The sequence below is a fragment of the Macaca mulatta genome, chromosome 4 (assembly GCF_049350105.2).
Source record: "Macaca mulatta isolate MMU2019108-1 chromosome 4, T2T-MMU8v2.0, whole genome shotgun sequence".
In the NCBI taxonomy this organism is placed as follows: domain Eukaryota; kingdom Metazoa; phylum Chordata; class Mammalia; order Primates; family Cercopithecidae; genus Macaca; species Macaca mulatta.
In genome coordinates this window covers 161,084,210-161,110,121 of record NC_133409.1, presented here as the reverse complement: position 1 = coordinate 161,110,121, position 25,912 = coordinate 161,084,210, and the positions used below count along the sequence as shown (strand labels likewise).

General features: G+C 42.0%; 1 protein-coding gene across 18 annotated transcripts in view; it reads left to right on the top strand.

Moving 5' to 3' along the window:
* Positions 1-25,912, top strand: part of LOC106997839 (uncharacterized) — a 547,605-nt gene that overhangs the window by 351,593 nt on the left and 170,100 nt on the right. For 14 of the 18 annotated variants that reach the window (XR_013417061.1, XR_013417051.1, XR_013417050.1 and 11 more), the window contains one exon: positions 7,136-7,335. The exons of the other annotated variants lie outside the window; for them this stretch is intronic. The gene's annotated coding sequence lies outside the window, so the exon portion shown is untranslated. The remainder of the gene's footprint in view (positions 1-7,135; positions 7,336-25,912) is intronic. 18 annotated transcript variants of the gene reach the window in all.

The following is a 25,912-nucleotide window of genomic DNA, read 5'->3' as shown; positions in this document are numbered from 1 at the left end:
GCGATGTGTGAAATACCATGTGTTTCCTAATTCACCAGCACTTATGTATGGAGTATCTGCTGTGTTGGAGGAAAATATCATGTATTAGATATTGTAGGAAGAAACTAAGAGCTTAGAGCCTGCTCTCAGCCAGTCCATGGGTAGCTGGGGGACCAGACGTACATACGGCAAATAGGGACTTATAATACTACAGAGACAGGCGAATCCCAAGCACGTACCATTGTGTTTGGGGTGGCTTATTCCAGGGAAAGAAAGATGGCATTATGTGGAAGAGTCTCATAGGAGGTGGGATTTTATCTCAAGTGTTGAAGGAGTAAATTGAACAAAATGATTGAAGGTAGAAATTCTAGCATGGGGAGTGTGTGAACAGAACATTGGAACCAATGTCTGTTTAGGACATGGGAAGGAGATGAACTTGACCAGAGGAGAGATTTTCTCTAGGGAAAACTGGTATGTAAGATCCCCAGTACACATCAGAATCGTGAATGTTTGTTGTTGAATATGGTTAAGAATAATTGGGGTCAGATTTTGTTTTGTTTTGTTTTGTTTTTGAGACACAGTCTCACTTTGTCGCCCAGGTTGGAATGCAGTGGCGCGATCTTGGCTCACTGCAAGCTCCGCCTCCTGGGTTCAGGTCATTCTCCTGCCTCAGCCTCCCAAGTAGCTGGGACCACAGGCACCCGCCACCATGCCTGGCTAATTTTTTGTAATTTTAGTAGAGAAAGGGTTTCACTGTGTTAGCCAGGATAGTCTCGATCTCCTGACCTTGTGATTCGCCCGCCTCAGCCTCCCAAAGTGCTGGGATTACAGGCGTGAGCCACCGCACCCGGCCGGGGTCAGATTGTTAAGTCTTGAATAGTAAACACTGGGGTGTAGAGCAACATTTCCTCCACTGTATTCTCTGCAGCCCAGCTATTCCACAAAGTGATTTGTGAAAATGCATTCTGTGATCACGTAAGTGTAGGCAACATCATAGTTCACAAAGTATACATGGACTTCTCACAGTCCTGAATTTGCTAATACATACTGTGCATTCCCAAGGAGGTAGAATCATAGCATGCCATGTCTCTCACACTTTGAACACAGACTGCTTCCCAGAATACTCATGAATAGCTATCCTGCATGCTAGTTTTCTGTGTAATGCTGTTTGAAAAGCACTGGCTTCCATTGCTCCATGTAGGATGAAACATTAAGACACATTTTGGAAGAAGAGAACGATAAGAAAAAAGTATGATGATGATGATGATGATGATGATGATGATGATGATGATTTTTTGAGATGGAGTCTCCCAGGCTGGAGTGCAGTGGTGTGATCTCAGCTCACTGCAGCCTCTGCCTCCTGAGTTCAAGCGATTCCCATGTCTCAGCCTCCCAAGTAGTTGGGATTACAGGCACGCACCACCACGCCCAGCTAATTTTTGTATTTTTAGTAGAGACAGGGGTCTCACCATGGTGGCCAGGCTGGTTTTGAACTTCTGACCTCAAATGATCTGCCCATGTCGGCCTCCCAAAGGGCTGGGATTACAGGCATGAGCCACTGCCCAAAAGTATGATTTAAGGAAAGCTTTATGTTACTTAAATCTGCCTGCAGCTTTTTTTTTTTTTTTTTTTTAATTCCTGCAGGCATAGATCTAGGCCAGGGGTCCCCAACCCCTGGGCCGTGGACCAGTACCAGTCTGTGGCCTGTTAGGAACCGAGCCGCACAGCAGGAGATGAGGGATGGGCGAGCATTACTGCCTGAGCTCCGCCTCCTGTCTGATCAAAGGCAGCATTAGATTCTCATAGCAGCACTAACCCTATTGTGAACTGCGCATGCCAGGGATCTAGGTTGCGTGCTCCTTATGATAATATAACTAATGCCTGATGATTTAAGGTGGAATAGTTTCATTCCAAAACCATCCCCTGGCCTCCACTGCCATCCGTGGAAAAATTGTCTTTCATGAAACTGCTCCCTGGTGCCAAAAATTTTAGGTCTGCTGATCTAAGTAGCTAAGATTTTAAAAGTACAGAGAAGTCCTAAAATTTCATGCCTTCCTAAAGCTACTGATGGGAACTACTTTCCAAGTTTGTTTTGTTGTTGTTTTGAATGCTGAGCTTCTGGCTCCTGTTGTTCTCATTGACGCTGAGTTTGAAAGTCTTTTTGTAGTGGCCAGGCGCAGTGGCTCACGCCTATAATCCCAGCACTTCGGGAGGCTGAGGCAGCCGGATCACAAGGTCAGGAGATGGAGACCATCCTGGCCAACATGGTGAAACTCTGTCTCTACTAAAAATACAAAAATTAGCTGGGCATGGTGGTGCATGTCTATAATCCCAGCTATTCGCAAAGCTGAGGCAGTAGAATCGCTTGAACCTGGGAGTGGGAGGTTGCAGTGAGCCAAGATTGCACCATTGCACTCCAGCCTGGCAACAGAGCAAGACTCTGTCTTTAATGAAAAAAAAAAAAAAAAAAAAAAAAAAGTATTTTTGCTTGTTCATCTTAGGTATCTGACTATATTAGGATGCTGCCCACCTGGATGGTAATTGCTTTTGGGCATTAGCCCTGTTAGAGGTGCGTGACTGGGGAGAGAGCAGGGTGGCCACCCATTTCATGCAACACTCTCCACACCATCATGGCATTGAAGGAAGGATTCACTAGGACCCTGTGTAACAACACACACGTGGTTGGGGTGAGGTAAGGTTCAGCCCCTCCGGTAGCTGTTGATAAAGGTTTTATTGCTGTTTCTAGCACCCTGCTCCTAAAACCCTTCTCTGACAATTTGGCCTGGTAGAACCCTGTGGACGGACCTGGTATCTGTGTTCTGTGTTGTCAGCCTCTGGATCATCACAGGATCACGGGAGATTGACTCCAAAAATTGTATCTTCCTCTGCCCATATTTGAATGAGAATCACGTGGAAAATATCATTTCTTCAAAAAATCCTTGGTTGCTTTTTTCTCTGCCTTTCAATAGCTATGTTTAGGAGCATTTTCTTTAACTCTACGTTTTGAAATAAGATGACAAATAAATATGCCGCCTTATAGATAAAACTAGACAAATAACAGCACTGGATCTAGAGAAATGTTAGGAGAATCAATAATACAATTAACTGGATTCTTAGTTGTGCAGGTCTGCAGTTAAAATCTGTTCTTCGCAAAGACAGGTTGAACATCAGGGTCGTGTGTGTGTGTGTGTGTGTTTGAGAGCGAGAGCAAGAGAGATAGAGAGAGAGACACGCTGTGGTTCTCACTCAGCCTGGAGTTCATTGGTGCAGTCCTGGCTCACTGTAGCCTTGTCCTCTTGGGCTCAAGCAATGCTCGTACCTCAGCCTCTTGAGTAGTTGGAGCTACAGGCGCGCACCACTAAGCCTGGTTTATTTATTGTGGAGATGGGGTCTCCCCTTGCTACCCAGCCTGGTCTCAAACTCCTGGGCTTAAGCTAGCCTTCTGCCTCGGCATCCCAAAGTTCTCGGATTACAGGTGTGAGCCACCGCACCCAGCTGAAACGTAAGATTTTTTTTTTGAGACCGAGTCTCGCGCAGTCACCCAGGCTGGAGTGCAGTGGCGCGATCTCGGCTCACTGCAAGCTCCGCCTCCCGGGTTCTCGCCATTCTCCTGCCTCAGCCTCCCGAGTAGCTGGGACTACAGGCGCCCACAACCGCGCCCGGCTAATTTTTTGTATTTTTAGTAGAGACGGGGTTTCACCGTGGTCTCGATCTCCTGACCTTGTGATCCGCCCGCCTCGGCCTCCCAAAGTGCTGGGATTACAGGCGTGAGAAACCTAAGTTTTTAATGAAAGCTGTGATGCTTACCAAGGATTAAGTGCCAAATCCCTGTGTAATTATTTTTAACCCAGATTTAGACTAAAATTACAGAAAATGAGAGAAAAATTAGGAGAGTAAGTACAAAATCCTGAAGTGATCCTAACAAAAGCAAATCTGTATTTGGTTCAAATTCTAAGATAGGTAAACATGAGTCTTTCAGGAGAATTGCTTGAAAAGAAAAGTTGTTCAGGAGCAGATGCTTCCAACTTTTCTTTTAAGCTCATTTCATTTTTCTTTTGGTCACCCTAAAATGGTGAAAGGTTTCCTCATAGCCAAGTGGAATCTTTTTTATTTAAGCTCTCCTCAGAAAGTTTTCTGTGTATATGCAAAGTTTTCTGTGTATTTGGACTTGTTTGTGTCTGGTCCTCTTGGAGATTTTTGAAATCATCAAAAACGCTTATGTCATTGACAGTGTTTACTATCTTTAAACAATAGTTTACTTTTTTTTTTTTTTTTTAACAGGTGACATGTTGGAGCATGGGCCTGAGAAACAGTATAGCTAGAAGGGGAATTGAGTGTGAGACACTGGAATCAGGCTGCTTGGATTCTGGTCCTGGCTCCACTGTACACTAAGGCTGCAACCTTTGTCTCTCTGTGCCTTGGTTTCTCCTTAAGTAAAATGGAGTGAATAATAATAATAGTACCTGCTGCATAAGTTCTTTGTGAAGAGGTTAGAACAGTACCAGGTACATAATAAGTATTAAATAAGTGTTAGCCATCGTTGCTAAATAAATTAGTAACAAATAAATGTTAGCTATTGTTTTTAGATTGTATTGTTTGAAAAAGTGTCTTCTCACTTTTGGTGGGTTTTTGGAGGAGGGAGAGAAAGGGAGACAGAAGGGAGGCGTAAATCTGTGTTTCTAATATGTTCACTGGGTCATCTTTAACTGGACGATAGGATTTGACTGTTACGTGTTTTCATATGTATGCAGAAGCCTTGTTATTCCTCCCCTGCCCAGTCAGTGCCAAGCTCCTGAACGCTCGTCTGTTTATGCAGCCTTGGAAACCTTCTAGCTTCATGTTCTCTACCAGAAGCTTGAAAACAACCAAAGAGAATATCTGGTTTACTCAACACCTTGAGTGGCTCTTTGACACGGAAGCTTATACTGTATAGGGTTCTAGGAAACCATACACATGTATGCCAGTGTTTTTTTTTATGGTTGTCAGCGGAGGGCTAAAACTATCAGACCCTACATACATGTTGGTGACGTTGGATTTTTTTTTTGTCTTGGTGTTAAGTGATTAAAATCAGGTTATTAGTGAACCATAATTTATTTATAGAGTCAAATTCCACAGAACTCTATTTCATGTCATTACTGACCATGAAATTGGCAGTTTGATATTTTAGGATGACTTTTGCTTGTTAGATGTTTGTCTTTGGGATGTTTTAAGAACTGTGGCCCCTGTGTAAGTCCGATCTCATCTCTGAAGTATTTCCAAGTTCTTCAGTTTAGAATTTTTCCTGATGGTTTGCCACTAAAATCAAAAGCTGTGATGTGTGTTTGAGAAATTCCACAATCTTCTCAGCCCTTAACCCCTGAATTCTTTCTCTAAATAGTTTCTCTAAACCTATATGACTTCAACTCCCATCCATGATGACTTCTAATCCATCTTCAGCCTAGACTGCTCCCATTTGCTCTGACCCCTCCAGAAGATATCTCGCCTGGGTTGTAATACCATCCTCACCTCAGATTGAGGTGTCTTCAAAAGAGAATCCCTAAACTGGTTCTTCCTCCTTCCTTCCCAATGGCTCATTGGTGATGTTCTTATTCTTCTGCTTACTGAGGTGTAATCCCTAGCTATTCTTCACTTTTTCTTCTCCTTTATCCTTCTTATCCCCACAGTCATTGAAACCCTTTAAATTCTTCATTAGTACTCTTTTTCCCAATCATCTCCCTGGTCAAGAACTCGTGGCTTCATGCCTGTGTTAGCATAACAGCCTCCTAACCAGTCTCTATGATGTGGTTATTTAGTCCCATCTTTCCTTGGTAGCTTTCTGACTAAGCTTCTAAAGCCCATACTTTATTTTTCACTCCTGATTCAAAACTTACAGTGGTTCTGAGTAAAGCCCAGATTCCTCCATCAGCGTGTCTTCATTTGACCCTGCTCCTAATTTGTTCTCAGCATCTTCTACTCTGCAGCAGGAATTTCCTTTTTGTGTTTAGTGTCAAAACCACCATTACACCAGGCCCATTCTTTATTTGAATGCTTTAGAATCTCCTTCACTCCATTTCCACTCAGGTATCTCTCTGCCGTCCTTCAAGCTTCAGCTCAAGTCCTCCTGTCCTCCTTCATCTATACCTCTTCACTAAGAGACTCAGAACCTGCACTTTCTTTATCTCTCATTTCTTGCCTTGTGCAAACACGTGTTACCTGTCCATTTTGATAACTCCCTAAGGGCAGGTATTATGAATATTACTTAAGTTTCTATGTCACTCGGTATGATTTATATACCATAGTAGGTACTAAATAAGAGAATGTGGAGTAATCCTCTCCCAAAACTTGGGGAAGTCAACACATACACTGCCCTCCTTGGGATCCAGTGAGATGGTATATGAGGCAGCATTCATAGAAGGACTGTGCAAATGTAAGGCAGTGTCATTAATTGTTGGGCACATTTGGGGTTTTTGATGATGCTGTCCTCTATTCCAGAATAGCAGTATGTGGTCAGGACTTTTCCTGAGCTTCGAAGTTTAATTGGAGACAACCGAAATGTGTTTCCAATAATAAGTCATAAAAAAAAAGACTTCTATTTGCGCATATGTTTACTTGTTTATTTACATATTTTCCTAGGTCTTTTATTTTCTCACTGTGAATTTTTTTTTTTTTTTTAATGTAACAGCTGACTAAGATAGAGGTGTTGTTTTTTGGTTACCTCTGCATTGCCATGATCTTTGTTATTGAGCCAAGAACCTTATTTATCTTAACACACACAATTGCTCGAGGACGGGGATTATATCATCATCCTTTGCATCTTTGAATTACACTGTGCTGCCTTCCCACATTGTCATGCCTACGAACTACCTAATCCAGAATGTCACATGTTGCTCCCTCTAAGCCATTTCCGTGTTTCAGCTAGTACCAGCCATGAAAAATCGTGGGTGAGAGCGGGGAGCTGCCTGCATTCTTCAATAGGGTAGCACTCCACACCTAAGCTCTTTGGTGAAGGCAGATATAGAATCTATAGCTGTAAGCGAAAACAAGTCATTTTCACATCTGATTAACATATATTTTCTTCCCCAGAAAAACCTATATCTTCATTAATTTTTTTTCCTCATCCTTTTTACCCAGGTAGTTGATATCAGTGAACATATTGGTCTTTTTTTCCTCTTTATAGGATCTGCATTTACTGCTCAACCACAACTAATTTGATGCCCTCTGCAGATTTAAAATGTGTGCCTTCTTTTCCATCACCAAGTCATCCCTGGGTTACTACTGAACATCTTTCTCAATTCCCCCCGACCCATGGATGGCTGTTCTCCACTGTCTATTTCACCAGATATCCTCAAAACAAACAGAAGGAGGAAGTGGCTAATGGTAAGAATTTTTTCTCCCTCTAGAAAATTTTTAATACATTTACTTTAAAGTGTTGGAGATGTGAGGTTTTTCTTGTAAGTAGGTAATATTAGTGTAGTTCAAACATTTGGTTTTTAGGATATCAAAATTTTAGGAACCTTCGTTGGGTCCTTTCATAGTGATGAATCAGAAAAAAGTTGAAAGAGTACAGTACAGATAACTTTTTCAAACGTTCAAACATTTACGACATTCTTCTGGTTTCAGATCCCAGTGCTCTCTACCTGTCACTCCTGGCATGACCCACCCACACACGAGCTCAATAGAGCCAGAGACAAACTCATTCTGCCTGTTTTAACACTTTTTCCTTTGAGTTTTGTGCTTTAAAGATCGTTGTTCTCATTTCCCTGCTGTCCCCTGCTCCCCAATCACTCATTCCCTATCCAAGCAGTTTGCCATGCCTTCCAAATATTTCTCTAATTCACCCCCATTTCCCCATTCTCCTATCTGGCCCCGATCATCTCCAGCCCTGGCTGGCTCAGTCACCTTCTTACTGGGCTATCTAGTGTACCATAGACAGTCACTACTGCTCCCACCCTTCTCAAGTGGATCTCCTTATGTTATTTTTGTTATTGACTGAAGGGCATATTTCAAGATTTCATGCCCCATCTATCTCTTTACCATAATCTTCCCACACCTGTACTCCATGATGTCTTTGATTTGGTGGTCTAGTTCTGGTCCAGTTCCTGAATCAGTGCTGATTGAGGCAGGGTACAGGTAAACATTTTCCATTGTCCCCTCATCTCTTCCCCTTTCCAATGGGCACTTAAAATGAAAATGACTATCCTACCAGAAATTTGGTGGCCCAGTAATGACCTCTGGGTTGCTGTGTCTCTCCTGTTGTTCCCACTACTATTCAGACCCACTTTCCTTCCCCGACATGTCGTCATTTGGTGGCTTCTATTTATAGTTCTTCCAGCCACCTTGTATTAACCTAGTCTAGGATTATACCTGGGTTTCTGTTCCTAAATTTTGACTAGTTACTCAGGTTAATAATCTTGTCTTCCTCCAAGGTGGCAGCTTAGACTTCAATTTCTTCTTGACAGTTGGGGTGCCTTTCATCTGAATTCTTTTTTTTTTTTTTAAGATGGGATCTTGCTCTGTTGCCCAGGCTGGAGCACAGTGGTACAATCATAGCTCACTGCTGCCTCAAACTCCTGGGCTCCAGCAGTCCTCCTACCTCAGCCTCCTAAGTAGCTGGGACTATAGGCGTGCACCACCATACCTGGCTAATTGTTATTTTTTGTTGAGATGAGGTCTCACTTTGTTGCCCAGGGTGGTCTCAAACTCCTGGCCTCAAACTACCCTCCCACCTTGGCCTTCCAAAGTACTGGGATTATAGGCATGAGTCACTGCCCCCAGCCTGAATGATTCTTATCAAGACTGGTGATGGTGGCACCCAAGAACAGCTGGGGGTGACTCTTTGTTCACTGTGTGTATTGAATTCCTCTGGCTGCTGTAGCAAATTACCACAAACTTGGTGCCGTAAAACAACAGACATTTAGGTTTTGACAGGGCTGAGCTCCTGCCAGAGGCTCTGGGGCAGAATCTGTTCCTTGTCTCTTCCAGCTTCTGGAAACTGCTGACATCCCTTGGCTTGTGGCCGCATCACTCCAATATCTGCCCCCTCCATGGCCACATTGCCTTCCTGTCTTCCATCTGTAGTCAAATCTGCCTCTGCCTCCCTCTTAGAAGCATACATGTAATGATGTTTAAGGCCCAACTAGATAATTCAAAATAATCCCCCCATCTCAAGATCTTCAACTTCATCACATCTGTAAAGTCTTTGCATAGAAGGTAACATTTACAGGTCCCAGAGATTAGGACCTGATATATTGGTGGCCATTATTCCATGTACTACACTGTCCACCTAGGTTGGGCCTGCTACTTCTCCTGGAAGTGCCACTCCTGACCACTTCTGAGTCATGGTTCGGTGCACCATGCCTTCCTGCTTCTCTGCCTCTTTATCTTCCTCACCTCTACCTACAGAACTCGCCTTAGCAATGCTGTCAGTTTCCCCAAGGTCTGTCTCAGGCCCAGGGGCCAGGGCTACCTCCTGCTCCTGCTGCTTCTCTTCCTGTACACTTGCCTCCTCCTCTTTTATTGAGTTGTAGAAAATACCAAGTCTCTTTTCAAAAATCTCATCCTGTGATGCTCCCTTCCTCACAAAGACCTTGTTGCAATCCAGGCCCTTCCAGGCTATCTGCATTGTGTGACACTTAACTCGGACATACCTAGACATGCCTTGAAATGTGGGCTGCCATTTATTTATCTAAAATGCCCCTTCCCCTTGCTCTGTATTGGGTGAAATATTGTACATTTTGCAAGGTCTTGTTTAAGTGTCAAATTCTCTGAGACTTTCCTAAGCCCCTCTCCCTCCTTTTTTCCATACAGAATCAATTACATCTTCTCTCTGTTCTTCCTTAGCACTCTGTTTATACTTGACTCAAACCCTTCCCACGTTGTTATACTTTATTTTGTCTCTGTCTCTCCTTGCTAGACTGTGAGGTTCATGAGAACCAGGAAAAGGATATTATTCATCTTTTAAATTTTAACCTGATGTGTAACTCACAATACACCTTTGATATAATAATATGCGTTTAATTAATTGATTAATTTGAATTTTAAACTTTTCATAATTCAGAATATCTTAGAATAGATGAACATTTAATAATTTTTCTCCTGATTTCCTTATGGACCCAAGAGTAATTATTTTCCTTAGGTGGCTATGTACAGTCAAGCATGGCTTTTGTTTTCAGTACAAATTAATTAAAAATACTGTAATTTATGCATTCTCTTCTTTACATTTTGTTCACTGTGGGGGTTATTACCCTTACCCCTCTAGAGAGCCAATTTACTTTATTTTATTTTATTTTATTTTTGAGATGGAGGTTTGCTCTGTCATCCAGGCTGGAGTGCAGTGTCTTGATCACCGCTCACTGCAGACTTGACCTCCTGGACTCAAGCAATCCTCCCACCTCAGCCTCCTGAGTAGCCAGCACCACATGTGTGTGCCACCATGCTTGGCTAATTTTTAAAATTGTTATTGTTTGTCGAGACAGGGGTCTCCTTGTGTTGCCCAGGCCGGTCTCAAACTGGGCTCAAGCGATCCTCCCTCCTCAGTTTCCCAAAGTGCTGGGATTACAGGCATGAGCCACTCTACTTGGCCCAATTTACTTTAATGTGAGATTTTTCTAAACCTTAAAGGCTACCAGTGTAATGTTGTCACTTGATTGTCTTCTTACAGATGCAGACTTTTAAGCAAGAATTAGGAATGTTATCTGTGAGGATGGCTTCTTTTCACTTACTGGTGCTCTACTGAAACAATACTATTTTCCTCCCTTTTCCTGGGTGTCTTGTCTGAGTAGATGTGAATGTCAGAGTTATTTTCCCTGCCTTGTCACTGGAATCTGCAGCCAGTCTCCCTGATTGTGAATGCATCGATGCTGTACAGCTGGCGTCTGTTTCCTATTTCTATAGCCATGAGTCTCTCAGGGCTTTTGTAGAGGGTACGGGTGTTTTATTACATTGCATGTCTTATATTTATGAGAAACTCAAAGGGCTTTGAGGATTTTCTTTTCTGGTGTCTAATCTTCTAACAGCTCTCTGAGGTAGGTAGCAGGAAGTGTTATCTCCATTTTGCAGATGTTATAACAGAGGCATAGCACAACTTGATGTAGGCCCCACAGCAAATCAAGGGCTGAGTGGAAAATGTCCCCCCCAGTCTTTCAACCTCCATTTCAATGCACTAGTTGCCAGACAAGTTAATTTTAATTTTTAAAACCTCCGTCCATTTTGGTTTTGCGTGAAATGTTATTGTCAGCATTCAGGTGGTAGCAGTGCTCCAGTTTTAGTACTACCTTTCCCATCTTCTGCATCCTTCTAGAATCCCTTCTTGCTTGTCACGCTCACTCGCACACACTCATAAGTGTGTCTGTCTTTTTATGTGTGTATGTATATATGTAAATAAAGAAAATAAAAATATATACTCTTTCTTTAAAAAGTTTATATACAACATTAGGTTCTGCAGAGGTCTGGGGACTACTTGGTCTGGGGACTATATGCAAATATGATATTTCTGTATTAGCAGCATATCTGATACTTTCCAACTAGTTTTTTTTTTTTTCTTGTCAATCGAACATACTCTGTAGATATTAGTTGTATGCATGGAAACATTTAAAAATATAACCAACGTGGGCAATATAGTGAGACTCCGCCTCTACAAAAAAATAAAAAATATTAGCAGGATGTGGTGCCACATGCCTGTGGTCTCAGCTACTTGGGAGGCTGATGTGGGAGGATTGTTTAAGCCTAGGAGTTGGAGGCTGCAGTGAGCTGTGATCTCACCACTGCACTCTAGCCTGGGCAACAGAGCAAGACCCTGTCTCAAAATAAATTAAAAAAATATATATATATATATATAAAACCTATGACAATGGGAAACCTAAGAAATACTATAAAATTGGATATCAGATACTATTAATAAGTGAAATAAATGTTTTTACTGAGGTAATTCCTATATGCAAATTATGGTGTCCTCAAAGTGAGCTCATACTGTAACTTTCACATACTTTCCCTCAAATGTGAAGATTTTTTTCTTCTCTCAGAGGACAGTTAATGCCTTTTTGTAAATTTAAAACTGTACTGTAAATGTCAGTTCCTGATCAGATTTGCCTGAGTCTTTAAAGGGAACACGACAAGGGGCTTTGTGTCTGCTGTGTAGGGTGTGTGTGGTAAGGTTTCTTCTTCCTTGTGGCTGAATTTGGAATGCCTGCTCTTTCACCAAGTGCCATTAATTACACTATTGCTCTCAGAGCACTGAACTGCCTAGCAGGGAATTTCTCCCCACGTTCTGGAGTCTCTGGGGCAGTTTCCATTCATTGCTGTGGGTGGTGGTGAGGCACAGGCTCTGCCCAGGCCGCCTGCCTGGAATCCGCCTGGAGACTTCTCTGTGATTTCCCTAAGCTGGGAGAGGGGATTTGGAGCACCTGGTGGGGGGATGCAGCTTGCCACCCTTGTCTTCGTCAGCCTCTCCCCTCCACCCCCTGCACTTGGGAGCACCACCCGGCAGCAGTGTTTTTGTGTCTTGAAGCCTTTTGGAGCCGCTGGAATGGAGGCCACCCAGAGCTTCTGTGAGCAGCTGTAGCAGCGGATCTCCTATTGGCCAGAGCAGAGAATGTTCTTACTTATCTCCATTGAGCATGGGTGGCCGTGATCCCTCAGGATAATGCAATTTCTCACTGTCTGGAGGTGGAAGCTATTGTCCCGCTCTCCAGCTTGTTGTTTGAAGTCGTTTTGTAAGGCTTCCGGCTTCTGCTGACTCACAGACACACACAGAAAAACTCCCTTACTGGCTTGCTCGCTCCCAAGGCTTTTGAAATGGCTAAGGAGATAAGAAACCTCCCCCCTGCAAGGAGGTAATAGCTTAAATAGTAAGTAGAAAGAACTGTTTTGTACATGTCCACAAAGTCTGAGAAACTTCATCTTCCTCTTTCACTGTTAACTCCGTTTCCTTCCTTGTCCCTTACTCCCCTCTTCAAAAGTTTTGGGCTGAGCCACAGGCCTAAATGTGGTTTGCATATGATTTTACAGAGGCCCAATTCACATCTGGGGACTTTTTCCGATTAACAAGTTGAAGGATGCCATCTTTGTTTCCCCTATGGAAAATTGCCATTTCTGATGAACATTTTATGAAGAAACCTTCTTGACTTACCTCTCCCACTTGTGATAAACTGTGATTAAAATGTATGAAGAACTTGATTCATGGTGTGTGCACCTGGGCTCTTTGTGGAGTCTCTCTTAGCAATATGCCGTGAGAACTGGCAGTTGATGGATTTCTAAAGCAGAAAATCAAGCTTATTCACAATAGAAGCTTATAGTTTTAAAAACCACATGGATAAGAGGACTGTAGTTTTGCAAGATTTGGCAGGCATCAATGAACCCAGTAGCCACAGTGACCGAGACTGAAAATGTAGAAGGCTAGCTTTCCTTCTTAATTACTTTTAAACTACGTTAGCAAATTCTCAGGGTCAGTGTGAGAGTGATAGTTTCAATGCTTGAGTATAGTGATATTTTTGTCTCATAATAATTTTCTTATGTTCCCATTGCATAAAATAGGTCTTTATATTAATTAGGAGGAAGGGAGTGTGTAGAAAGCATTCTTACGTGGTAGCATGCGTGAACTTCTTATAATTAGCAACATGTCCTCATTGAGCACTTAGAAAAATCCAGTGATATAAATCCTCTATTTTGTGTCGTCACTATTTGCCCAACTAAATAAATCATTTAACTGATAACATTCTCACCTTTCTCCATGATATTTTAGAATACTATCAATGTACAAAAATAGTCTCTGTCCTTTCATTGTCATCAGTTTTATGAAAATACTGCCAAAGAGCTGGAAAACAAAATTTTCTCATGTGTTACAACACAGGTCCCCTGGGCCACTGGGCCTAATTTGTTCTTAATAATTTTCAAAAGAGACTCTGTCCTTTAGCTCCCCAGAAATATCCAGGGTGTCTGTCCTAAAGAAAGCTGCAGCCTGATACAGAAACTTTGCCAACTTCTAGGAAATGGAAGGTTCTGGAAAGTAGATCATTTTTCCCTCTGGTAGGAAAAATGTAAGTTTTAGACATGGGTGGGGGTGGTGTTGTGTGTGTGTTAGACATATATGTATACAGCTGCTAGTGCAAAAATCACAAACCTTTCAGATTCCCTAAGGGTGCAGCCCTTGTGCCTTGAATGCAGATTGTAATAAATAGAAGCAGTCTCTGTCTGGAAATGCCGGACATCTCTGTTTGAGTTAGAGCTCTTGTTCCCGGCCTCAGGGGATTAAGACAGAGGGTTGTTTTCTAGCTTGCCCTAGAGCCCCTGAGCCTTTGTGGATTGGCATAGTTGCCTTTCTGTGTGTGCAGAATCTTGCCTCCAGCCTCCCACAGTGTGGGGAGAGAGAATAGGGAGAAGTGAGAGAAGGGAGATAAATTATTCAGCTTCTGCGAAATGTCAGGCACTGTGCTGGGGACTGTACATACATTTCACGGAAAAGTAAGTCTTTTATAAATATGGCAACGTACAGCTTCAGAAACGGGATTTTGGAGCCAGACTGCTGAAATCAATCCTGGAAAAATCATTTGCCAGGATTCAAATGATAACTTGGCCACTTTCGAGGTATAGGACTACCTGGTGCCTCAGTTTCCCCATTTGTAAGGTAGGGATAGTATCAGAACTAACCTCAATTGTTTGTTGTTGAGATTAGATGATAAAGTACTTAGAAGAGTGCCTGGCATGCAGTGATAAATAAATGATACATGAAAGGAATGGAAAACAGAAATTAATCCGCTTGCCCAGTTCAGCTAGCAAGTAGCTGGGGCAGGATTTGAATCTGGGGCTGTCGGCTTAAAAGAGATGATTTTTTGCCGGGGGAACATGGTAAAACCTCGTCTCTACAAAAAGTACAAACATTATCCAGGCATAGCGGTGCGCACCTGTAGTTCCAGCGACCTGGGAGGCTGAGGTGGGAGGATGGCTTGAGGCTGGGAGATGGAGCTTGCAGTGAGCTGTGATTGTGCCACTGCACTCTAGCCTGGGTGACAGAGGGAGAAGCTGTCTCAAAAAATAGAAATAGAGAGAGATAACGATCTTCTTACCTTACCGTAACACCATACTTTCTTTTCTTCCTAGCTACATTTGAGGTGGTACCTTGAGTCAGTTCTCTCCATTCTTCCCCACCTCACCTGATCAGGGGTGGTTGCTGTATCAGTGTAGTTTTCCCTATTCCTGGCTCTTGTAGAGACGTTGTAGGACCAGGACTCAGAGCTTAAACATTTAACATCTTTCGTGCAGGCAGGTGATAATAGCTTCTTTCCCCCAAACCACTTTGGGGTTGAACTAACCATTTTAGTTGCATGGTCAATGTTTTGGGCTGGAATAAATGATCTTTTGTTCTTTCTTATAGTTATTTGATGTGTGGGTTCTTTTCTTCCCTCAAAAATAGAAGCATCCAGTGAGCAGCCTCAATGTCATGTACTTCTTATTGTACTCACCCAAGCAACTGACTCTCTGCTGAGCACATTGGTAGCACCTCATGGGCATTTGAACGGAGGAAGAGGTCATCATATTAAATGGCTTTTTCCTGTCTTTAGACATAAAATGCCATGGGGCAGCTTTTTTCTTTTTCATGGTGGCAGAATCAAGAGTATAGAGTCTGGATTTGGAGATCTTTGACGTGTGCTTTGCTTCATCTGGCAATTTCTGCTGGGATTTCCAGTTGTAAGCCCACGTCCCTCTATCCTGCGATCCCTCTAAATGTGTGGAGCTGGCTTGAACCTGTGTATCTTATGCCAACTTTCCTCTCTTAAGAAATGCTGCTAAAGAGGTAGAACATATTTACAAAGTCCTTAGCTGTGATGATGAAGAACATAACATTTGGTCTCCAGTAAGGAAAATAAAAAAGGGATTTGATTACTTTTGCCCCAGTCCCACCTAATTCACCTACACATGTCCAGTTTACTTTGGACAGGAGTTTTCATTAATGTTAAAATGTACGTAAACTACAGTGGGGTTTTTGACTAAGGACACAGGGTCTCTAAGGCAAGACAACACTATTAATAGAATGTGGATGTGTGTGGTTTATTTTTGTTTTCAAAATGGAAATGTTTCTTCGGGGTTTTGGCATGCTCTTTGATATGTTGAAAGATGAGAAAACATCATTTGGGAAACTCAGCACTTCTACCATATTAGGAAATTTACAGTGCTTCAGATTTCACATTTAATGTTTTAATTGCCTGGTTTGGTAATAGAAAAATGTCAAGCTTCTCTCTTTCATTTGGAGTTACCACCACGTTTTTTTTCCCCCTCTTTGCAGTGATGGGCTGTTGCCAGCTTTTACTTCCTGCCCCAGTCCCAGCATGGACTGAGTATTTGCTCTGAGAAAGCAGTTCCTCACATGTCATCTGAAATGAGTATCATGTGGACTTCTGACATACCGGTTTAGCCTTTTTTTGTGTGATATCACATATGCAGTCATTTCCTGTGGTGCTTGTAAATATCCTAAATATACAACTGAAATTGAATTGTCTTTTTGAAACTTTTTGTTTTTGAACAGAGGGTGCTATTCTGAACATCACATAAAGTACAGAAGAAGTCAAAGAAAACACTACCATTCTGATCTGAGAGCAATCTTTAGGAAAAGCCTGTACATTAGGAGAGAGACAGACACGCATGGAAACAGAGAAACACACACACAGATCAAGGCAGAGAAAGACATACAGAAATGGAGACTGAGAAGGAGAGAGGAGGGTGGAGTTGTATTTTCTGTGAAGTGTAGGCCTTTTGGAAAAATCAAGACCCAAAATAGGGTTGAAATTTACTCTTCTTGTAAATATACTTTCCTACTGAGGAAACAATGATGAAAGAACTTCCAGAAGTAACTTTTTGCGGACAATAAAATGTGGAGGGAAAAATCCTGTACATCATCTTTACTGTCATACATTGTCACAGGATTTAGAGGGGAAATGTGCTCTTATCTGGGAAATTAGGACTCTTGCTAAGCAGCTGAGGACAGATATTTTCACTTTCCCTGCACAGTTATCTCCAAACAATGTTTGCAATTAAAATAGTTATTTCATTTTTCAATATCCAAATATAATTTTTAACTATATAGTAAGTCATACTTAGTATAGAAAATTTGGAAAATACAGAAAGACCTCCAGACAAAAATAAAAATAACCTACAATCATATAATCTAGAGGTAATTTGAGTGTATTTCCTTTTAGAATGTGTTTCCATATGCTTAGGTCTATATGTATTTTTTATATAAGTGAAATCACACTGTAGGTACATTTTAGATTCTTCATTTCTCTCTATAACAATAAACATGATATCTAATGGTTACATTGTGATTCTTGGTAGGACTGTATCACAATTCATTTTACCGTTTCCCTGTGGGTTTTCTTCTTCACTAATTACGTTGGTAGTGATTTATGGGTTAGGTTAAGAAATGCTGTAAAGAGGATCTTTGGGTGTGAATAGTTTTTCTGAATACCTGATTATTTTATCAAGTTATGTTTCTATATAAGAATTACTGTGTCTTTTGAAGGACTCCTTTGCACATTGCTAAATCACTTCCCAGAAAAGTTGTATGCTTTGAACTCTAACATTTCAGATGGCTCATCTTTCTTACCTGAGACAATACTGATCCGCTTTTAAGACCTCCTTCATCTAACGTGAAAAATAATACTTTATTTGTTACTTTAACTTTCATTCTTTGTGAATTATTTGTTTTATTGGAACTTTTATTGTTATGTTTTATTGGTTATTTACTTATTGGTTGCTGTAAATTGTCTACAAGCGCCTTTTCTGTATTTCTACTGGGATTTTAATGATGACTGTGTAGATTAGTGTGACTTCTTATTTATTCAGGTTGTTAACTCTTGTTTGGCTTACTTCCTTTTTTATACATACAGACATTTAAAATCTAATTTTTTTATCTAGTGATAAATGCTTTGTAACATCATTTTTCTTTCCTTTCCCTTGATTTTTTTTATCTTCTCTTAATTTTTCTCCCTCTGAAATGCCCTTCAGATTTCTTTGCTTCTCAGTCTTATCTCTCCACTTCTCCACCATCTTTTCCCCAGACTACTTTTCCAAACTCACTTCCTGCCACGATTCCAACCAAGTCTTGCTTTATCTGGATTTCTCCACTTTTCCCCTTACGGACAGTTTTGCTTTCAGTGATTTCTGTTACCTGCGGTCAACCATGGTCTGAAAATATTAAATGGAAAATTTCAGAAATAGACAATTTGTAAGGGTTAAATTGTGTGCCATCCTGAGTAATGTGATGCAATCTCACGCCTTCCCGTGCCGTTCCTGCTCTGGATGTGAATTATCCCCTTGCCAGTGTAGCCACCGTATACACTCCCTGTCCATTAGTCATTTGGTAGCCATCTAGCCGTGAAATGGAAAAAACGTAGTGCATATGGCATAGGGGTTGGTACTGTGTTTCTGTTTCGGGCATTTACAGGTAGTGTTATCCCCCATGGATAAGGGAGGGCCACTGTACCTGGCAAATTCCACTTCCAGCTCTGTGTATGTGTTTCCCTTGACATACTATCGCAGGTTCTTCTTTCTCTTTTATGACAGAGCAGGTATGTCACCTCTTTCATCAAACCTTCCTTCACTTCAGCATGTGGTGATCCGTCCTTGCTCTGTTTTCAGTGCTCATTTTGCACTTTTTGCACACTAATTTATATCTTTAGTTATACCTTCATGTGTGTATGTTTTGACACCCTATGTAGGCTGCCAGGTCCTTGTAAGCACAGGTGCTATCTGTCTAATTTCTCTGTAAGCCTTATCCCCACCTTAGGCACCACCCAGAAATACTTAGGACAGTGCTCCATGCATGAGACAATGAGACACTTAGCAATATGTTGTTGACTGATGACTCTCGTGATACTTACTTTTTCCATCTTATTTCTTCTTTTCTCCTTCTGTCTCTCCCCTCCCCTCCCCTCCCCTCCCCTACCTTCCTCTTCCCTACCCCCTCCCTCCCTCCCTCTTCCTTCCTTTCTTTTTTTTTTGACAGAATTTTGCTCTTTTTGCCCAGGCTGGAGTGCAATGGCACGATATTGGCTCACTGCAACCTCTGCCTCCCGGATTCAAATGCTTCTCCTGCCTCAGCCTCATGAGTAGCTGGGATTATGCATGCACCACCACGCCTGGCTAATTTTGTATTTTTAGTAGAGACAGGGTTTCACCTTGTTGTCCAGGCTGGTCTGGAACTCCTGACCTCAGGTGATCCACCCACCTTGGCCTCCCAAACTGCTGGGATTGCAGGCATGAGCTACTGCACCTGGCCTTTTTTTTTTTTTTTTTTTTTTGTGATACAAGTTCTTGCTCTGTCACTGAGGCTAGAGTACAATGGCATGATCATAACTTACTATAGCCTCCATCTCGTGGGCTCAAGTGATCCTCCCACCTCAGCCTCCTTAGTAGCTAAGACTACAAGGCATGCATGATCATGCCCAGCTAATTTGTTTTCATTTTTAGTAGAGATGAGGTCTTGTTATCTTGCCCAGGCTGATCTCAAACTCCTGAGCGCATGTGATCCTCTTACCTCGGCCTCCCAAAGTGCTGGGATTACAGCGTGAGCCACTGTGTCCGGCCTATTGTTGGTTTTCTTATTCAGGATAAAGAATCACTTGGTACACTCACACTGGAAGCCATGCTCCCTACTTGCTCCCTTCCCTTTGAAACATTATCCTATGCCTTCTTTATAATATGTCATGTTCAACTACCAGAGAATCTTTTTTTTTTTTTTAATGTCAACTTTTATTTTAGATTCAGGAGGTACATGTACAGGTTTGCTATATGGGTGTATTGTGTGCTGCTCAGATTTGGGATATGGATGATCCTGTCACCCAGATAGTGAACACAGTACCTAATAGATAGTTTTTTAGTCCATGTCTCCCTGGTTCCCCCCATTCCCCCCACCGCCACCCAGTCTTGAAAGTCTGCGGTGTCTATTGTTCTCATCTTTATGTCCATGTGTACTCAATGTTTAGCTTTCATTTATAAATGAGAACATGCAGTATTTGGTTTTCTGTTACTATGTTAATTTGATGAGGATAATGGCCTCCAGCTACATCCATATTGCTGCAAAGGATCTGATTTCATTCCTTTTTTATGGCTGCATAGTATTCCATGGTATATATGTACCACATTTTCTTTACCCAATTCACTATTGACAGGCACCTAGGTTGATTCCGTGTCTTTACTATTGTGAATAGCACTGAGATGACCATACAAGTGCATGTGTCTTTTTGGTGAAATGATTTATATTCCTTATTCCTTTGGATATATACCCAGTAATGGGACTGCTGGGTCAAATGGTAATTCTGTTTTAAATTCTTTGTGAAATCACCAAATTGCTGCCCAGAGTAGCTGAACTAATTTATATTCTCATCAACAGCGTATTGATGTTCCTTTTTCTCTGCAACCTCACTAGCATTTTTTTTTTTTTTGGTCTTTTTAATAATAGCCATTCTGACTGGTATGAGTTGGTATCTCATAGATTTGCATTTCTACCAGAGAAACTTGATGTCATCAGAAACTGTTAGGCAACTAATTTCTTCGTTGTATATTTTTGTTTTTCTTGGTGGCTTCATCAATGTTACTTGCTGACTTATACATTTCTTGCCCCTCACCTTCTCTGCCAAATCTCCATGCTTTATAACCCAGACCTACCCATGGTCGAGTTCTCTAGACTTGGCTCCTCTGATTGTGTGAGATCCTCCCACCTTTAGGAAAGGGGAGCTGGTACTGAATATGTGTGTGAAATATTTAAAGAATAAAATGTGGAATAGTGAAATATGGGCCCTAATGCACTAGGAGATCAGAAGGAGACAGAGGCGTATGAGCTGATTGACTCAAGGACAGCTTTATAGATACAGAGGAGATTTATTATAGATATGGGAGGATGGGTAGGATCTAGATGGGGCATGAGGAAAGAGAGGGCACTTAACAATTGGAATGAGAATAAACAAAAGCCCCAAAACCATTATTATTAGTAATAATGCCTGGTAGAAATGAATGGGGTATATACATGGGAAATGGTATATAACAAGGATGTCTAGCTGGGCAAGAGGAGGACATAGTTACTTCTCAGAAGGAAGTCAATAGGTGCTATGCATGGCCTATTGACTGTGGTAGCCATGCCAGCTTCTTTCTTCTCTCTCCTGTTTAACCTCCCACTGGGAAGAGCTACTATGTAGAGACTTATTACAATTTTCTCAAAGAGTGGCCGGATGCAGTGACTCATGCCTGTAATCCTGAGGTGGGCGGATCACTTGAGGCCAGGAGTTCGAGACCAGTCTGGCCAACATGACGAAACCCCTTCTCTACTAAAAATACAAAAATTAGCTGGACATGGTGGTGCACACCTATAGTCCCAGCTACTTGGGAGGCTGAGGCAGGAGAACCACTTGAACCCAGGAGGCTGAGGTTGCAGTGAGCCAAGATCACACCACTGCACTCTAGCTTGGGTGACAGAGTGAGACTCTGTCTCATAAAAGAAAAAAAAATTTTTTTCTTTTTTCTCAAAGAATTTTTCAAACACTATCTCATTTGATGCATGTGATAATCTTGGACAGTGCTGTTATACCAATTTACAAGTAGGAATCTGAGGTTCTCTGAGGCTAAGGAACTTTCCTGAAGCCACAAAACTGGTAAGCAGCAGAACTGGCCTGTGAGACTCTGGCCCAGATGTGGTCAGCGCTGTTTGTGGTCAGAGACCATTTGCCTGCTCTTCTGTTCATTCATTCATTCACTCATTCATTCATTTTTGGTAAATCTTGCCTGACCATCTACTAAGCACTGGGTCCCAAGTTAAGACAAAGGTAAACAAGGCCCTTTTCTTGCTCCCCGTTCCAGTTGGATGGGGATCAGAAAGGCAAAGCCAGCAGTTACAGTTACAGTCTCACGTGGTAAGGGCTGTAGGGTGATGCCCGGGGTGCGTTGGCTGCCCCTAGGAAGGACTTTAAGGGTGAAATTGTGCCAGGGGCTAAGGCTTCCTAGAGGAAGTGATATCAAAGCTGAGATACTGGGAAAGATTTAAATGTTCTTTACAGAAATCAGTAACATAAAAGGTGAGAGGCCAGAGAGAGGAATGGTATATTTGGGGAATTAAAAGTAGTTGGATTTGCCTGGAATGTGAAGTGCAAGTTGGGGAAGTTTGGAGGATGGAGCTAAGGACACCTTAGCTTAAATCTGCCGAGGCCAGATCGTGTGTGGTTGTGGAAGCCATGGTTAAGAGATCTTCACTGCCCAGAGCACAGTGAGGAACCGTTTGAAAGGCTGGGAGCCTGAGAGTGACTTGATCAAATCTGCAGCCTAGAAGAATTCCTCTGGTGCAGTGGGAAGGATAGGCTCACTGTTGCAACAGTTGTTGCAATCTGTTACAGTAGAGACATTAGCTGGTGGCATAAGGTGCGATAGTGTAAGGTGCTTCTCTCTTCAGTCTCTGCAGTAGTGTTCTGGAAGAATCCAAAGGCCTCTTCCAGAGCAAAGCTAAAAGTGGTGGAGAAGGGAGAAGCAGAGTTTGCTATCTTCCATGATTTGGTTCCAAATGCACAAGCCTTGTTCTGGGTCTTTTTAACATCTGCGTGTCTCAAGTCAGGCAAATGGCTTCAAAAGCCATGATATCAGCATAGCTCTAGCGTTCAGATTACCTTCTTTCAGTTAGCTAACCAAGATAAACCTTGATTTCATTAAAATTGTGTACTTTATCTCCAAGTCATGGGACTAAAAAGGTCTTTAAAAAATATGTATGTTTCTACAAGTTTAGAATAATTTTAAAGTATCTATCTATAGCGAATATAATTTTAAACATCCATAAAACACAAAATATAGCTCAGGATCTTTTCATTATGGTCTGGGTTCTCAAAGAGCACATTGCAAGGTAAATCAAAGAAGCTGAGAGAAAATGTTAAGTGCTTCCGTCAGGCAGATATTTGTCAATGTGGCTGAACGTTTGGACTCGCAGAGCTGCTTTTTTTCTACTTAAAGAAAACTCTTCTCTTGTAGACCCCTCTACATTTTTCTCATAAGAAATCCTCTTTAGAGACTTCTCTAATTTATCCCTCCCTTCCCTTCCAAAAAGAGAGAGAGGAGAGATTATCTCAAGGAGCTGGCAGAACAGAATCAAAAGCAGGGCGGTGGGGGTGTGGAATAAGTCAGTGCAGACCCAGGTCCTTGCCGTCGCTGGAGATCTCTGAACTTTGCCGCCTCCCTCTTTGCTGAGGTCCCTCAGGTGGCCTCATTGTTTCTATTACCTTGGTAGAAAGCCTGTGTGAAGTCCCTGCCTGCCTGGCAGTCTCGTTGCTATGGAAACTTCCATTCCACACACCTGATTCACACATCACGCTTGGCTAAGTCCAGACAGAGGTCACAGACTGGCATTTGCCCTTTGTTTCCCCTTCTTGTGTTTTCCAGACACTTAAAAATGGATACAGAAAGATGAGCAGGTGGGCAGTGTTGTGTGTAAGAATGCTTTGTTGTCAAATGTAGAAGTTTGTTTAAAAAAAAAAAAACCTTGTAAATGGAAGAGCTTAGCAAATGGCAAGTATGCATGTAGTTCTAACCTTCTCGTAAGAAGGCAAAGTTTTAATCCTGTAATGTGTCTGAGAGTGACTTTTTTTCTGGATTTCTAGGTGAGATTGGAAATGGGTATAACAGATTCCAGAGTCTGCGGCTCCAGAGGGCGTTTTCTGTCCCATTTCACCAAGTTGCTCTTACAATCTAGGATTACAATGTGGGTTCAGGTGAACCATCCCTGACAGCTATTTGTTAAGAATCAATTTCTCTCATGATGCTTTCTATACTGCGGCTTTACTTTTACATAAAGTGTAGTACTTTAGAAAGCATAAATACTTTTGAGGAAATTACCCTTCATTAAAGGTCAATACATTTGCTGGAGTAATTTTCTGTTTACCCTCTGATTTTTTCTTCTTCCTGTGTAACTTCTTTAATATATAACTTAGAGAAAATGACCCTGTAGGAAGTCGGATTATTAACGTTCTTGCCCAACCAGAATTTCTCTTTCTTAGGTTGAGTTGTTTTCTTTTGATTGTTGTTTATAAGGCTGAGATTTAGAGATTAAAAAAAAAAAAAGACTTTCAAAGGGACATGGGACATGGCATTCAGCCCTCCTAAAACATTAGGTTGGCCAGGCGCGGTGGGTCACGCCTGTAATCCCAGCACTTTGGGAGGCCGAGGCAGGTGGATCACGAGGTCAGGAGTTCAAGACCAGCCTGGCCAACATGGTGAAACCCCGTCTCTACTGAAAATACAAAAATTAGCTGGGCATGGTGGTGTGTGCCTGTAATCCCAGTTACTTGGGAGGCTAAGGCAGGAGAATGCTTGAACCCAGGAGGCGGAGGTTGCAGTGAGCTGAGATCGTGCTACTGCACTCCAGCCTGGGCTACAGAGTGAGACTCTGTCTCAAACAAACAAACAACAAACAAACAAACAAAAAACAACAAACCCACATTAGGTTTCAGACATTATGTGCGGTGCAGTTATCATGTCTTGGCAGTCAGGTTAGCTAGTGAGTTTCTGTTTGCTCTTACCTCCACTGACGCTTCTGTTTCTTCTCATTTGTCAATGTTACTCCTGTTTAGATGGCCTCGATTTACAAAATATGCCCTTACTACCAGCAGTCTACCAGACCTGGGGTTCAAATCTCATCTACTTATGTCCTTGGATAAAATTATTAGCCTCTGTTGTCTCATCTGTGAAATGGCATTAATACAAAACTGCTGTAAAAAATATTGTAATTTTTAAAGTAGATTGCAAGATACCTGCCACATAATATCTATTGTTACTATTATCCTGTCAGATCGTTTAGAAATAACATTTATAGCATCTGAAAGCATATGCTTGCTCTTAGTATTACTAATTTTGGTGTTGTTCCTGACTTTAGCCAAGGTAAGGACAGGTTGGGGCTAAGTATATGGATGGTGGATGGAAAGAAATTATAATTTTTACAAAAAATAGAGCATGTACACATACATTCTCCTTGTCTTTTTTTCATTTGTGTACTCACCCTCGGTCTATTTTTTTGAATCTCCCTGCAAATTCAAGTGGCAAAATGAAAAGGTTGTACAAGTATTGGAAGATAAAATGTTGTAATAGAGACATTTAGTGAGCAGTCGCCCTGCGCTGTCAACATTTCCAGGCAATCATAGAGGTACATGTGTGGATTCCCATTCTCATGACCCCAAGGCCATTCTAATCCCCCCATTCTAATCCCCTGGCTCCTCACCTCCTTCCCCTTCCTCTCACTCTTCTCAGATTTTCTCCTCCTTTTTCCTCCTCTCCTCTCCTTCTCCTCCTTTTCTCCCGGTCTTCCATTTCCTCCTCCCTCTCCCCCTCCTCCTTGTCTTTCTTTTCTTTTTTGAAAATTGTGGTAAAATATACCTGCCACAGAACTTACCATCTTAACTGTTTGTACATGTATGGTTGTGTAACATTATGTACTTATTTATTTATTTATTTATTTATTATTTTTTGAGACTGGAGTCTCGCTCTGTCGCCCAGGCTGGAGTGCAGTGGCATGATCTCGGCTCACTGCCAGCTGCACCTCCTGGGTTCATCCATTCTCCTGCCTCAGCCTCCTGAGTAGCTGGGACTACAGGCGTCCACCACCATGCCTGGATACCTTTTTGTATTTTTAGTAGAGACGGAGTTTCACCGTGTTAGCCACGATGGTCTTGATCTCCTGACCTCGTGATGTGCCCGCCTTGGCCTCCCAAAGTGCTGGGATTACAGGCGTGAGCCACCACGCCCGGCTGACATTACATACTTTCACATTTTGTGCAACCATCACCATACTCCATCTCTTGAACTTTTGATCTTTCCAGACTGAAACTCTGTACCCATTAAACTCTGACTCCCCCTGCCCTCTTCCCACCACAGCCCGCGGAAACCACCATTCTACTTTCTGTCTCTATGAATTTGACTACTTTCGGTATCTCATATAAGTAGA